This window comes from Corapipo altera, unplaced genomic scaffold (genome assembly GCF_003945725.1).
Source record: "Corapipo altera isolate COAL_440 unplaced genomic scaffold, ASM394572v1 0, whole genome shotgun sequence".
Classification (NCBI taxonomy): domain Eukaryota; kingdom Metazoa; phylum Chordata; class Aves; order Passeriformes; family Pipridae; genus Corapipo; species Corapipo altera.
The window spans coordinates 59,828,444-59,840,643 of record NW_020884872.1 but is presented as its reverse complement, the minus strand read 5'-3'; positions in this window follow the sequence as shown (position 1 = coordinate 59,840,643).

Below are 12,200 nucleotides of genomic sequence, written 5' to 3'. Positions count from 1 at the left end.
CCTGCTCAGGGGAAATTTCCACCTCTGAGCTGGAGCAGTGTCTGCAGAAAGAAATGGGCCAGGAGGCAAATTCCACTTGAAGTAATCTGAGAAGAAAAGTCTTGCAAGAAGTGAAGCCCAGGCAGAGTCGTGCAATGAGGTGAGAGAAGCCCATGTGCTCATACCCCCCAAGCAGATAGAGAAACACAAGGCAATGAGCCACTTGGGCTGGGATAGGCACACAATTGCCCATTGTGGGTCTCCACTGGCATCCCACCCTTGCACGTAGGAAAGCTCCCACTCCAGCTCAGAACCCATGTCAAATAACAGTAGCAGTACAGGGTATTTTGGTGATGCTAAAAAGTTAGTCTGCAAGTCACTCTAGTTTAGTTCATAGTTCAAAAGTATATAATTTGAATCATAAATAAAACTCATTAGGGGATCTGATTACTCTGTGAAGAGCTTTAGCAAAATACAAGTTGTCAATCAGTTTAGCCAGTCGACAAGCTAGAAACCAGATGATGGTCCAGGCTGAGCCAAATCAACAAAGGGAAAGAAAAATCTCTCCTGGATTTATCTTGGACGAATGACTAATGACAAATGACCAGTGATTTTTTAAAGAAATAGGCATTAAAATATTCATGGACAAATCACCAAATCTCCCCAGATCACTGAATTAAATTTAGGGGTTGCTCATGGCCTGAAAAACGTCCTGCCAGAAGGTGCCCATTTATTTTTCATTGCTTGCTGCTTGACAAATCGCTGTGCTCACAGAAACTCAGCAGATTAATAAACTGATCCCACTGCTTAACTAATTGAGAAAAGCAAAAAAGTGATTTGAGTAGTAGCGTGATGGTCATTACAAAAATATCCACTGACTTTGGAAAATTGAGAGCACAACATTTTTACCTCAGAGGGTAGATTTATGTAGGCCACAAAATGCCTTGGGTATTTCTTAGAGTCCCCAAGTTTATTCATGTATTATTTCCTCGGAAATTCAGTATATTTTTCCAGCAGGCAAGAAACTGGGGCTTCTGCGTACAAGTTTCATCTGCTCAAAATGTGAAAAAATATAGATCCCCTTAGCACATTCTGCTACAGTAGAAGCGAAGTGTAAAAGAAAAATTCCAAATATGTAGATTTAAAAATAAAAACACAGAACTCTCTCCTCCCTAAAAGGGATTTGAAGGGGGAAAAAAATCCCTCAGCTACAGATAGGTCTAGACTTTAATTGTCGAGCTGCCTAAGAAGAATTGTTGGCCTGGGGTCATTTTAATCAGGTTGCATGTCAGCTTGCAAAATCTCCAAATTAGCTTACAGCTTGGGGAGAGAAAGATGTTTTTCTTTCCTGAAGAATGCAAACAGATTGTTGTGACATGTTCTCAGTCATCATGACAGATCAGATCCCTGCTTTGTGCTGAGAGCCGGGAAAGAAGTCAGCCGCTTCTCTGGCTCCTTCAGAGATTTGGGCATCTCCCAGTTTGTCAGAGCTGGGCATGGAGTTTATAGAAATCCTTATGAAAGTGAAGTTTGTATGCAAAGTCGCTGATAAAAGAGACTGACCTTAATTGGGAAGCAAGTATCTTTCACATTATTTAACAACCTCCAGGCCTTCCTAGCAGTCTGATGAAAGGGAAGTTGTGAAAAGAAACAATCTGTATTTATGCAGCAGGAACTATCATATCCTGAGCCATGCAGAAAATGACAAGGAACCGACTCATCCGTTTAAAAAAAGGATTAATTTGCCATTTTCTTCCCGAGTTTGTAAAAAGCAAGGATGTGGGTGGATTTCAAACACCAGGCTGAGTACTTTAGTTGGATTTATAGCAAGCTCTGAGCCTGTGTGAGACTCTGCACACTGCTGTGGAGAAGCAATGACCTGGGGTTATGATCCTCCCAAGGTGTTCACAGCCTATGTGTCAAAGGTCTGCATCTGAACTAATAACCAGCAGTGTCTCATTCACAGGAGGAAGGAAAGAAATAGTATTTCTAAATGGTGACTCCTCCAATTTCTAGCTTCTCCCTCTTTCTCTTAACTAGTTCATGCACCTTATTTAGGGAAAATTAATCTGTCCCTGGTAGTGGCCAAGGGCTCAGTATTGCCTGCAGCTGGGAAAGGACACAGATAGAAGGAGGAGCCCTAGCTTGAGACGCTGTCATACCGCAAACAGGTAGAGATGGACCTGGGACCACTTTGCCAAAGCAGGAGAGGGTGTGATGTGCAAGAGGCACCCATGCATTTGCCATGAAGGTGCCATTCTGAGTGGTTGAAATAGAATCATAGAATCATTTATGTTGGAAAAGATCTTTAGGATCATCAATTCCAACCTTTAACCCAGCACTGCCAAGTCCACTGCCATGTCCCTAAGTGCCACATATACATGTCTTTTAATTACCTCCAGGCTGCCCGCTTCCTTGGGCAGCCTTTTTCAATGCTTGACAACGCTTTCCATGAAAACATTTTTTCTAATATCCAATCTAAATCTCCCCTGGCACAACTTGGAGCCATTTCCTCTTGTCCTAGTTATTTGGGAAAGGAGATCATCACCCACCTCACTGCAACCTCCTTTCAGGTGGTTGAGGAGAGCAATAATGTTTCCCCCGAGCCCCCTTTTCTGCAGACTAAACAATCCCAGCTCCCTCATTAGAACTGTGCTCCAGACATTTCCCCAAATTCTTGGCCCTTCTCTGGACACACTTCAGCACCTCAACATCTTTCTTGTAGCAAGGTGCCCAAAGCTGAACACAGGATTCAAGGTTGACAGCATAAAAATCTTCGTCTTCCCTGTTGTAAGAGTTTGAGGACTTATTTTTTTTGTTTTCTGGCTCCCTGCCATCAACCCTGTTGGGACCCAGGGCAAGGCAGCAGTGCCACACAACCCAGATGTCAGCAAACTCTTAATCCCAAGGGACAGACCCCTGGGGTGAGAATCCCGCTGCAACTTCTCCAATTAGACAGCTTACCTCCTGCTTTGCCTCTGCTTTAGCCATTTTGGACTGAACGTATTTTATTGTTCAGACTCCTAGTTAAACGGCTGGGAAGCTCTGGATGGAAGCATGCAGAGATTACGGGTTGAATAATAGAGTCAGGCACATTGGCTTTACATCGTTTTGCTAATAAAGCTGCAAAATAAAGCTGTTGACTCTTCTTTTATCATCATCAGCCCCGTGAGGCTCTTCCATGTCTTGCCTGATGATTAGAGCACAGGACTGGGAACACAGGTCTGGAGTTCAGGCCTTAATGAGCCGCCAATTCGTCATGTTTCACTCGAGGCTCTTGACCTATTTGCACCTCGGCCAACTCAGCTGTAACACTGGCTGAAGGGTGGACCTCCTGGAAACCAGCTACCGTGCCCCAGTTGAGCCTTGAGTCCAGGTTTCACGGGTAAATACAGAACAAAAATCAACAACAATTTGAATCTGTGGTGACCCAGCTCAAATGCCACTAGGACGTCAGGCCTTGCCAGTGTAAACAACGTCAGTCTCTGGGGTGCCCTGTTATAATGTCAGAGCAAATCAAAGAGCTGTCCCTGCTATTTGTACTGCAGTAAAAAAAATGGTGCTGCAGACTCCAGCACAGACAAGGCAACATGGTACCACCTCCGGTATCCGCGTACATCAGCACCTGCAGCTCTGAGCAGTGCTGGGAAAACCCTGGGTGGCATGTGCAATCCCAGCCAGGGGAAGTAAGGTCCCCCTTATTCTCTAAATCTCCGAGCTGCAAGACAGTCAATATCTCTACTCCTATCCAGGAAGGCTCCTCATGGAGAAATTGGCATGCCAAGGACAGGAAAGCCCTAGTGCTCTCTCATACCAAGTCCAAAATATTTCCAAACTGTCCCACAGCCAGGATGGCACCTCTGTTAGCATTCATTGCCCAGTGCAACAGAGGGAGATGAAAGGAGGAGTTCATGTTTGGTACAGCTTCTTTGCTGTGTAATACCTTCTAGGTACGAGAGGGATGCTGAAAAGAAGTCCTGCCTCAGCCACCTGAACCTGCCCAATACACAGACATGTCTACTCACAAGAAATGCAGTGATTTCTCTCAAAGTTGAAAACAATCAGGAGCTTTTTCTCTGTTAAATGGGAGGTTGCTGGTCAGACTTTTAGGTGGCATAGAGGAGCCAGAGCTGTCAAGCTGGCACTTCATAGCAGGGGGGCAGTGAAGAACGGAGAGGCACCATCCCTTAGGATTTCAGCAGTGTGAAGTCAGCTTTGCATACACTGTTTGTCACAGCAGGCTTAATAAAATTGAACAAGAAACTGTTTTCAAACAGAGCAAGAGCACCTGGGATCCATTCAATCCGGTCCTGTGGCAGGGCCGTTCACTCCCACACCTTTTCTGTACCTCCTCATGCATCTGCACTATGCAGCCATGTGGAGATGAGACTCCTGAACCAGAGAGATCTTCCATGTGCATCAACAAGAATCCCAGATCTACTTTTCTCTTTTAACATTATTCCACGTTGCACCACTGTCATGCACTGTCTCTCTTCTGCTGCTTCCTCCGGTTCAGTTCTTATCTATCCTGGCTCTTATCCAGAGTCTCTGGACACTGCCGCCACTTCTGCTCTGTCTCTGTAGCCCCCAACTGGGGCTGGGGGGCCCCAGAGGCCCCGAGGGGCTCCGGTCCCCTTTCCTCGTGGTCTCACAACATGGCTACTTTTTCTACCAACCCAAACTACAACCCTTCTCTTCTGGTGCTTGTGATATGTTTACATTTCTGCAGGAGCGTTCATTGGACAGAACTCCAAAACTTCCAGGGGTCTCCACCCCTGAGGGTTACCACTTTCCAGCCTCTGGGGGAAAACAAGGTTCAAACCACTACAACCACACAGACATGTCCAGCCAAGCACAGGCTTGGAAACAGCTGAGGTTGAGAACTGTCTTTTAAATCCTTCTCCATACCAGGTACATACCACTTATAACCTTAGCTGCCCTACGAAGTGCCCTTTAGTAACTGCTGACTTGTAGGTGTGGAGAAGAGGCTGGAATGAAGCATTTTATGGAGTTGGGAAGGTGGGTATTTACACAGTGTTTCCACTGTACAATGTGATGGGATGGGTGCGGGTGGCTAGGTGTCAGCGCAGGTATTCCACGTACAATGGAGATCTCTGTTCTGCCATAAGGATCCTTTTGCTGAGGATTTTCCATCCCTTGAGGAAAATATGCTAACAGGCTTTAAATAGTTAAACAAATCACACTGCAGGCAAACCCAAGTTGATCTTTAAAATGCATTATCCTCAGAAGGCATGAGAAATGCTCAGTGCTCTGCATGTTCCTCAGACCTCTTCACACATTAACTATTTCATCACACAAGGGACCACCCAGCTGCATCTCGACCACAGAGCAAATGCTATACCAGTCAGCTCTGCCTTTAAAGCTGTATTGCCACAGCTGGAGGACAGGTTTCTTCAGAGCCAACAAGCACAGACAGTGAGGGAACAAAGCTCTTTTCATGAGGCCAAGCTTGCACAGAGAACATTTCTCCCACAGAGTCACTTGCTGGTCACAGATGGGAAAGTCAGGCTTCTCTTATGGCCACGAGATGCTCTGGGGCAGCTGCAGCCACCTCCTTGCAGAAAGGGGGAGCTATGTGTGGTAAGGACCACAAGTTTGGTTTTCCTTGGGTGGAGGCCAGGAAATCAGCTATGCTGAGAATCTGCTCTGGGCCACCAAGGCCATGTGTGGTGGAGACCTTCGAAGACAGGAAATCAAGGCAGCTGTGAGGCAGTTCTGTCCACCTAGTGTAATGCTACAGAACAATTATCTAGCTCTCTGCAAGCTAACTCTTCTTATTCTCCAAAACCAACCCCAGAAGTGTTTGATAACAAGTCCTTACTGTCCCTAATACACTGTGCAAGAACAGGCAGCAGCTTGAGGCAGCAACCAGAAGTCTGTCAGCAAGGAGAAAGTCTTGCTGCTGAGGAGCAGGGAAAGGCCATGCCCATCCTCAGCCCTCCTCAGTGTTCCCCCAGCCAGTTGGATTGGGCTTTGCGCTTGAACTCACAGGACCCCACAAACTTGTGGACAAAGGGCACTGCCATCCCTTCTCCAATTAGACCCCTTTCCTGCGGTGGTGTTTTCCATCCTCAGCTCTCCCCATGCCATGCATGGCCCAGAGCAGATGGGCTATAACATGTGGAGCTTAAATTATTATGAGAAACAGGGCTGTGTTGGGGGTCCTCAGGACAGCAGCAACTGTGAGCCCCACAGCAGTCAGTTATTCCCGGGAGCTCACAATCCCTTCTCCCAACTCATCAGGCCTCCAGGTCACAGGCTGCTTCTCCTCCCTCCATCCCTCATTCTTCCAGGATGTTCAAGGTGAAAGGTCCCCAGCTTTTTTCATACTATTTCTCAAGCACTTGTTCCCCTCAGCAGTCCACACTGGACACAAATGAGGACTCTGCTGTTCCAGGCTTACCAAATCACATCTTTGAGATAGGAGATTTGGCCCTAGCCAGGCCAAAATCATTGTTGTTGCTGATAAAGCTTGATTTTGTAAGGAAAGCCATGGAGGGAGGACAGGAATGGCCCAGAAACAATGATTGTCTTGGTTGCTGCCTACCCTATCTTCTACCTCTCAGGGAAATATTTATCCAAGTGATCCATAGCCCCGGTTGAGCCGTAGCACTGTTTACTGGATTTTCCAGTTAGAACTTACCCATTTTCTCATCCATGTTCCAACCTAAGCCTTAGAGGCAATGCAGCTATTACAGCCCTCAGTGGGAAACAGAGAGGCCTTGGAACACCTTGATGCATGTCATAGTCTCCATGGTCATTTCTGAGGACAGGAATGGGTTGTGAAGATAAAAAGTTGTCAAGAAAAGGGTTGTGAAGATAAAAAGTCCCACAACACAAAAATTTCTCATGGTTGTTTATTGGTGTTTTCACTCTCCTAGGTTTAGGTTCTGAAATCTGATGTGAGAGAGGGTATTCTGGAAGAATTTTATTTTTTTTTAAGTAAAGATCTAATCTGGGGAAAGAAGTATTATAGATTGGCTAAATAAAATGCCTGATGTAAGAGGCTAAATAAAATAACCGAAAATAGGGGAATAAGGATTAAATCTGCTGGAATCAACTCCTGCAAATGTCTCATAAAGGTGATGAAAGCAGAAAAAATGTTTAAATTGTTATCAGAAGGGTGAGTAAAATATACAGTTCAAGAGACTGGATTTGTAAAAAACATTCTGGCACTGCAGACACCTCTGGGACAATCTCGTAGGAAATATTCTCTAAAGTCAGGTCATGAAATCATTAGAAGAACAGTGCATAGATCGAAAAAAGAATTATAGTTGATTCATGGGTGCTTTTCGGTGAGGGGAGAAAAAAAACACTAGGCTCAGCCTTTGCTACAAAGCAAAAAGAAACTTAGCAGATTTCTCATCAAAGTGTAAAGAAGCCTCTGGGAAAGAAACAGATTGATGCTACCAAGTTGTTTAAGATGATAACTACCTCCAAAGCACAAAGCTGTGGTTGGAGGTTAAGAAAGAAAGCAGCCTATGAGCAATTTGCACAGAATATCTACAAAAGAGATCACATCGTTAAAGGTAGGAATGAAAGCAAGTAATGACAGCTAGTTATTTTATTTTATTTCTTTAATTCAAGGAAAACAGAAGGCACAGCTACTAGCTAAATTAAGAAGAATAAGATGAAGACATATGGATAGATGGGATTCAGCCCTGGGGAAAGACAAATCAGCCTTTAGCATCCTGGAGTGAGGAAGAGCAAACTGATGGCCCATATGTCCTCATTCGGCCACAGGAGAGAAGAGGAAGGATTCAGGGTGATGAGTGACATCCTGCACCAAGCACGTTTAAGGCCATGCTGTCAAGTGGGGACAGCTCAGCTGCACTGGGATGTCCTGCTGGGGATACCTCCCAAACAGAGCAAACAGGGATGCCTGTCTTCTCCTAGAGTAACATTAGAGCACAGGACATTGCAGGGCTTTCCAGAAAGAATTTCACAGCCTTCCAGGAAAAACAATGGGTTTGGTGTTCAAAATTTCATGAGTCGCTGGTCAAAAAAGGGAAGACTGTGTCAGTGGGGGACAAGAGGTGGAAAAGAGAGCATCCCAGGGGCACCACAACGTCCAGGGACACCACAGAGATGAGAGCCATATATGGGTTTTCATCCTTTGGCTCAGTACCAGCAAGAATATTTAGAGTTTATCAAAATTCTTAGGTTGTCACTGTGTTAAATAACTGTATTTGGTTTTAGTAGCAGAGGAGCTGTGGGAGTGGCTTCTGTGAGAAGCTGCTAGAAGCTTTCCCAGTGTCCAATAGAGCCAATGCCAGACAGCTCCAAGACAGACCTACTGCTAGCCTTGGCTGAGCCCATCAAGGACAGTGCTAGCACCTCTGGGGTAACAGAGTTAAGAAAGGGAAGGAAAAACCTGGCAAAACAGCAAATGGAGACAGGAGTGGGAATATGTGAGAGAAACAGCCCTACAGACACCAATGCCAGTGAAGAAGGAGTGGGAGGGGGTGCTCCAGGAGCAAAAGGATGCCAGCAGGAGGTTGTGACCATGTGGGAAGCCCATGCTGGATCAGGCTCCTGGCAGAACCTGTGGCCCCATGGAGACAGAAGCCCAGCTGGAGCAGGTTTGCTGGCAGGACTTGTGACCCCACCAGGGACCCACACTAGAGCAGTTCATGCAGAACTGCAGCCATGGGAAAGACTCACACTGGAGAAGTTCATGGAGGACTGTCTCCCGTGGGAGGAACCCCATACTAGAGCAAGGGCAGAGTGTGAGGAGTCCTCCCTCTGAGGAGGAAGCAGCGGTAGAGACAACATGTGATGAACTGACCACAGCCCCTGTTCCCTATCCCCCTGTGCCACTGCTGCGTAGAAGCAAGAGAAAATCAGGAGCAAGGTTGAGCCTGGAAAAAAGGATGGGGTGGGGGGGAAATGTTTTTAGGATTTCATTTCATTTCAATTGTCCTACTTTGCTATTGTGGTGGGTTGACCCCGGCTGGATACCAAGTGCCTGCCAAAGCTCTATCACTCCCCATCTCAGCTGGACAGGGGAGAGAAAATATAACAAAAGGCTCATGGGTTGAGATAAAGACAGGGTAAGATTAGTTTAATTTGCTACCAATCAAATCAAAGTCAACATTTTCTTTTTTCATAGGATTTTTTTCCCCAAAGTTCTTTGGTTATTTTGAAAAGACATCAAGTATGTGGCACCTGAATTGGCACCATGTTATGGTGCTGTAAAGCCATGGAAAAGCAGAGCAGTGAATCAGGTGCCCAGTCTCAGTAGCCCTCACAAATTTTTGTTCGGACCATCATGGAATTCAAATAACTATTTGGAACACTTATAAAATGAAGATGAAATGCATAAGGTACCATAAGAGACTTACAGAAAGGCACACAGCATGACCAAATCCTTCTCATTTTTAATATTCCTATTTCTCCTTCTAAACTTTTTCTTTAAACTGAAAAATAATGAGAAAATGTGCTTCCTTGAGACAAGCCAGTACTATCAGCTAAACAACCTCACATTCACCGTAGCACTCCAAGTGCTCTGGAATGCTTTTCAGCCCAGAGGATAATAGTATTAGACGACCAGAAAGGCTGTCCTGTAAAAGACTGTTATTATGATTTCCAGCCTCAGAAGTTGGCTTAATCCAGCTGAGCACACACATGTTATTTAGAGAGGAGACTGGACTCAGACACTTGTATCATCATCATCTTTATTGCAAATGAAGGGTTCAGCCAGTGAAAGGCAAGTCACGTTTTTTTTGTCCTAAGCCCTGCAAACACTGGCTGTTGCGCTCATCTTTGCACTCTGCAGCAAGAGTCTGGAGCTGCTGAATGCTGAGCTGTTTGCACAGATTTGCATCTGTCTAAAAAATCCTGTTTTCTCTCGTCGCCTAATCAATCAAATGGCAAAAGATGCACTCCCTGCACCCTCCAAGGAAAACAGCTCTGTGCCCGCACAAAAGGTAAAGCATGAGCATAGGGGTTAACGAGACGTGGTAAGCTGTGAACCGTGTAACAGGAACATTTTTTTTCTTTTCTGTCTGCCTGAAATTTCATGCTGCTCTTCCTCTGTCTGTGGAACAAAAGAAGAAGAGGCAATGATGCTCAGAGTTGGGAAAAAAATAATCTGGGATTGTTCCCTGCATGAGAAAAATATGTTTGGAAGATTACTTGAGGGATTTGTACCTTGACTTGAGCAGGGAATGCTGCACAGCTTCTCTCCTGGGGTTTAGGCAGAACAGCTCCCTCCCAAAGGACCAGTTCTCCCATCCACACCTTCCCAGGTGAGCAGGAACCATCTCACATCCCCCAGGTGAGCTCACACCCCAGCCATCCAAGGACTGGCAGTTGAACACCAATCCCTGCAGATCAGCTCGTAAATGGCATCATTGCTTGGAATTGTTGGAATCTGCCTGTGCCAAAACCCAACAGGGTCGCTACTGCTCCATCAGTGGAGGGGGGGGGGGGGGGGGGGGCCCCCTGCCCCCCCCCCGTTTGCCCCCGGGGGGGTATTGCACTTCATTACACAGCACCTGGAGTGAAGGTTCCTCTGTGAATATCCAGCATGACTGAATTCCACCTATTCAGTCTTTCACCAATATTGTCTTTGCTGACACTCCTCCTCAACACCACACCCTGAGCTACACTTTTGCTTGTCAAAACAGCTTGGGTGACTGTCCTCCCAGTCACCTCCCAAAGAAGGAGCCACTGGGCACTCAGATGAGTGTCAGGATGGGAGGGGCAGCAGCTTCACCACCTCAGTCTCAGGGGAAGCAGCTCAAACAAGTTGAAACCCCAATGAGCATCATCTCTTCCCAGGCAAGCACTCCTTCCCTGGCACATTTTCCCGTGGGAGACAAGCACAGGGGCCTTAAAATAAATCTGTCTTTTTAAAGCAGCAATGCTAAATGAAGGTTTGAGATCAAAGACTGGGATTCTCACATTTTGCCAAGACAGACATATCCATTCACGAGATTTTTGGTGTAACAAAATACTTGCTAATGAAGAGGATCATAATCTTATTATTAGCCCCAACCTAGCACAGTATGTCATTTGAGAGCAGGCTGGAATATGTCCTAGTTTAGGAAGTTGCACAGTAGGCTTTGCTTTTGATTTAATGAGCTGTGATTGTGTTTATTTTCAGCAGAAACTATGCCAGTTAAATTTTGGTTGAAGGTCTGATCGTTAACGACAGTAATCAACGGGAAGGATGAATTTGGGTTCAAGGGAAGGAAAATGGAGACTGTCTGTCTCTGATAGTCAGTCCCCAAGCACACAGACTCAAAGCTGCCAGCAGGCTCTGAGCTTTCTCTGCTTTTGCAGTGCTGGATGATGGGTTTTAAACTACTGGTCAAGTCAGTTAAGGGGATTTAGATATGAAAAAAAAATAAGATTTTTGCAGTTATGGAGTGGGGCACAGAGGAGAGGCAGGTGTAGGAAATCAACTGTGGGGGCCAAACTTGCCTTTTGAGGGATGAGCCATGGTGGGACAAGGTCATCAGCTGGCCTCTGCTATCAAGATTCCAGAAATTTTTAAATGGGAGGACATGTCAGTAGTGTGCAACAACTGAACAAAACAAGACAGACAAGCAAAATGGAGAAGAAAGGGAAAAGGGAAGAGAAATATAAATGGAGATGCATACTTTGAAAAAAAAAATGCTACAGCAGATCTGGTTAGTGTAGGCACTGCTCTGGAGTTAGATGGGGCCCCATGTGGCAGACTCTCCCCAGATTAACAGCCCACCACAATGCAGTGCTGTTGCCTGTCTGGATAGCTGGAGCTGGGCCACTAAGCAAGAAAGGCAGGGCAGGAGAGGTCACAACTCAGACATCCTCCCTTCATGCTCTTTTTGCAGTTGTTTTTTCTCAGCTTCCAGCCTGGTGAAGGATGCTGTGCTTGGTGTTTGCCACCATCAGCCCCAAATGGATCCAGCACAGTTTATTTTCCAGCATCGAAATGCACATGTAGACACATGCATGAGCATGTATGTACAGGCAGGACATCCATATGGGGCATGAAAGAAACACAGACATGGACAGACACATGAACAGACACACATAGCCAGTTGTAGCCCTTAAAAGCTTGCCATGTACAATATTTACATGAGTAAACAGATGCAGGTAAACATTACTTTCAAGCAAAATTTCCTATAATCCTACTGTACTTCAGATGCTCAAAAAACAAAACAAAACAAAAACTGAGCATGTCAAATTACAGGAAACACAGGAAATCT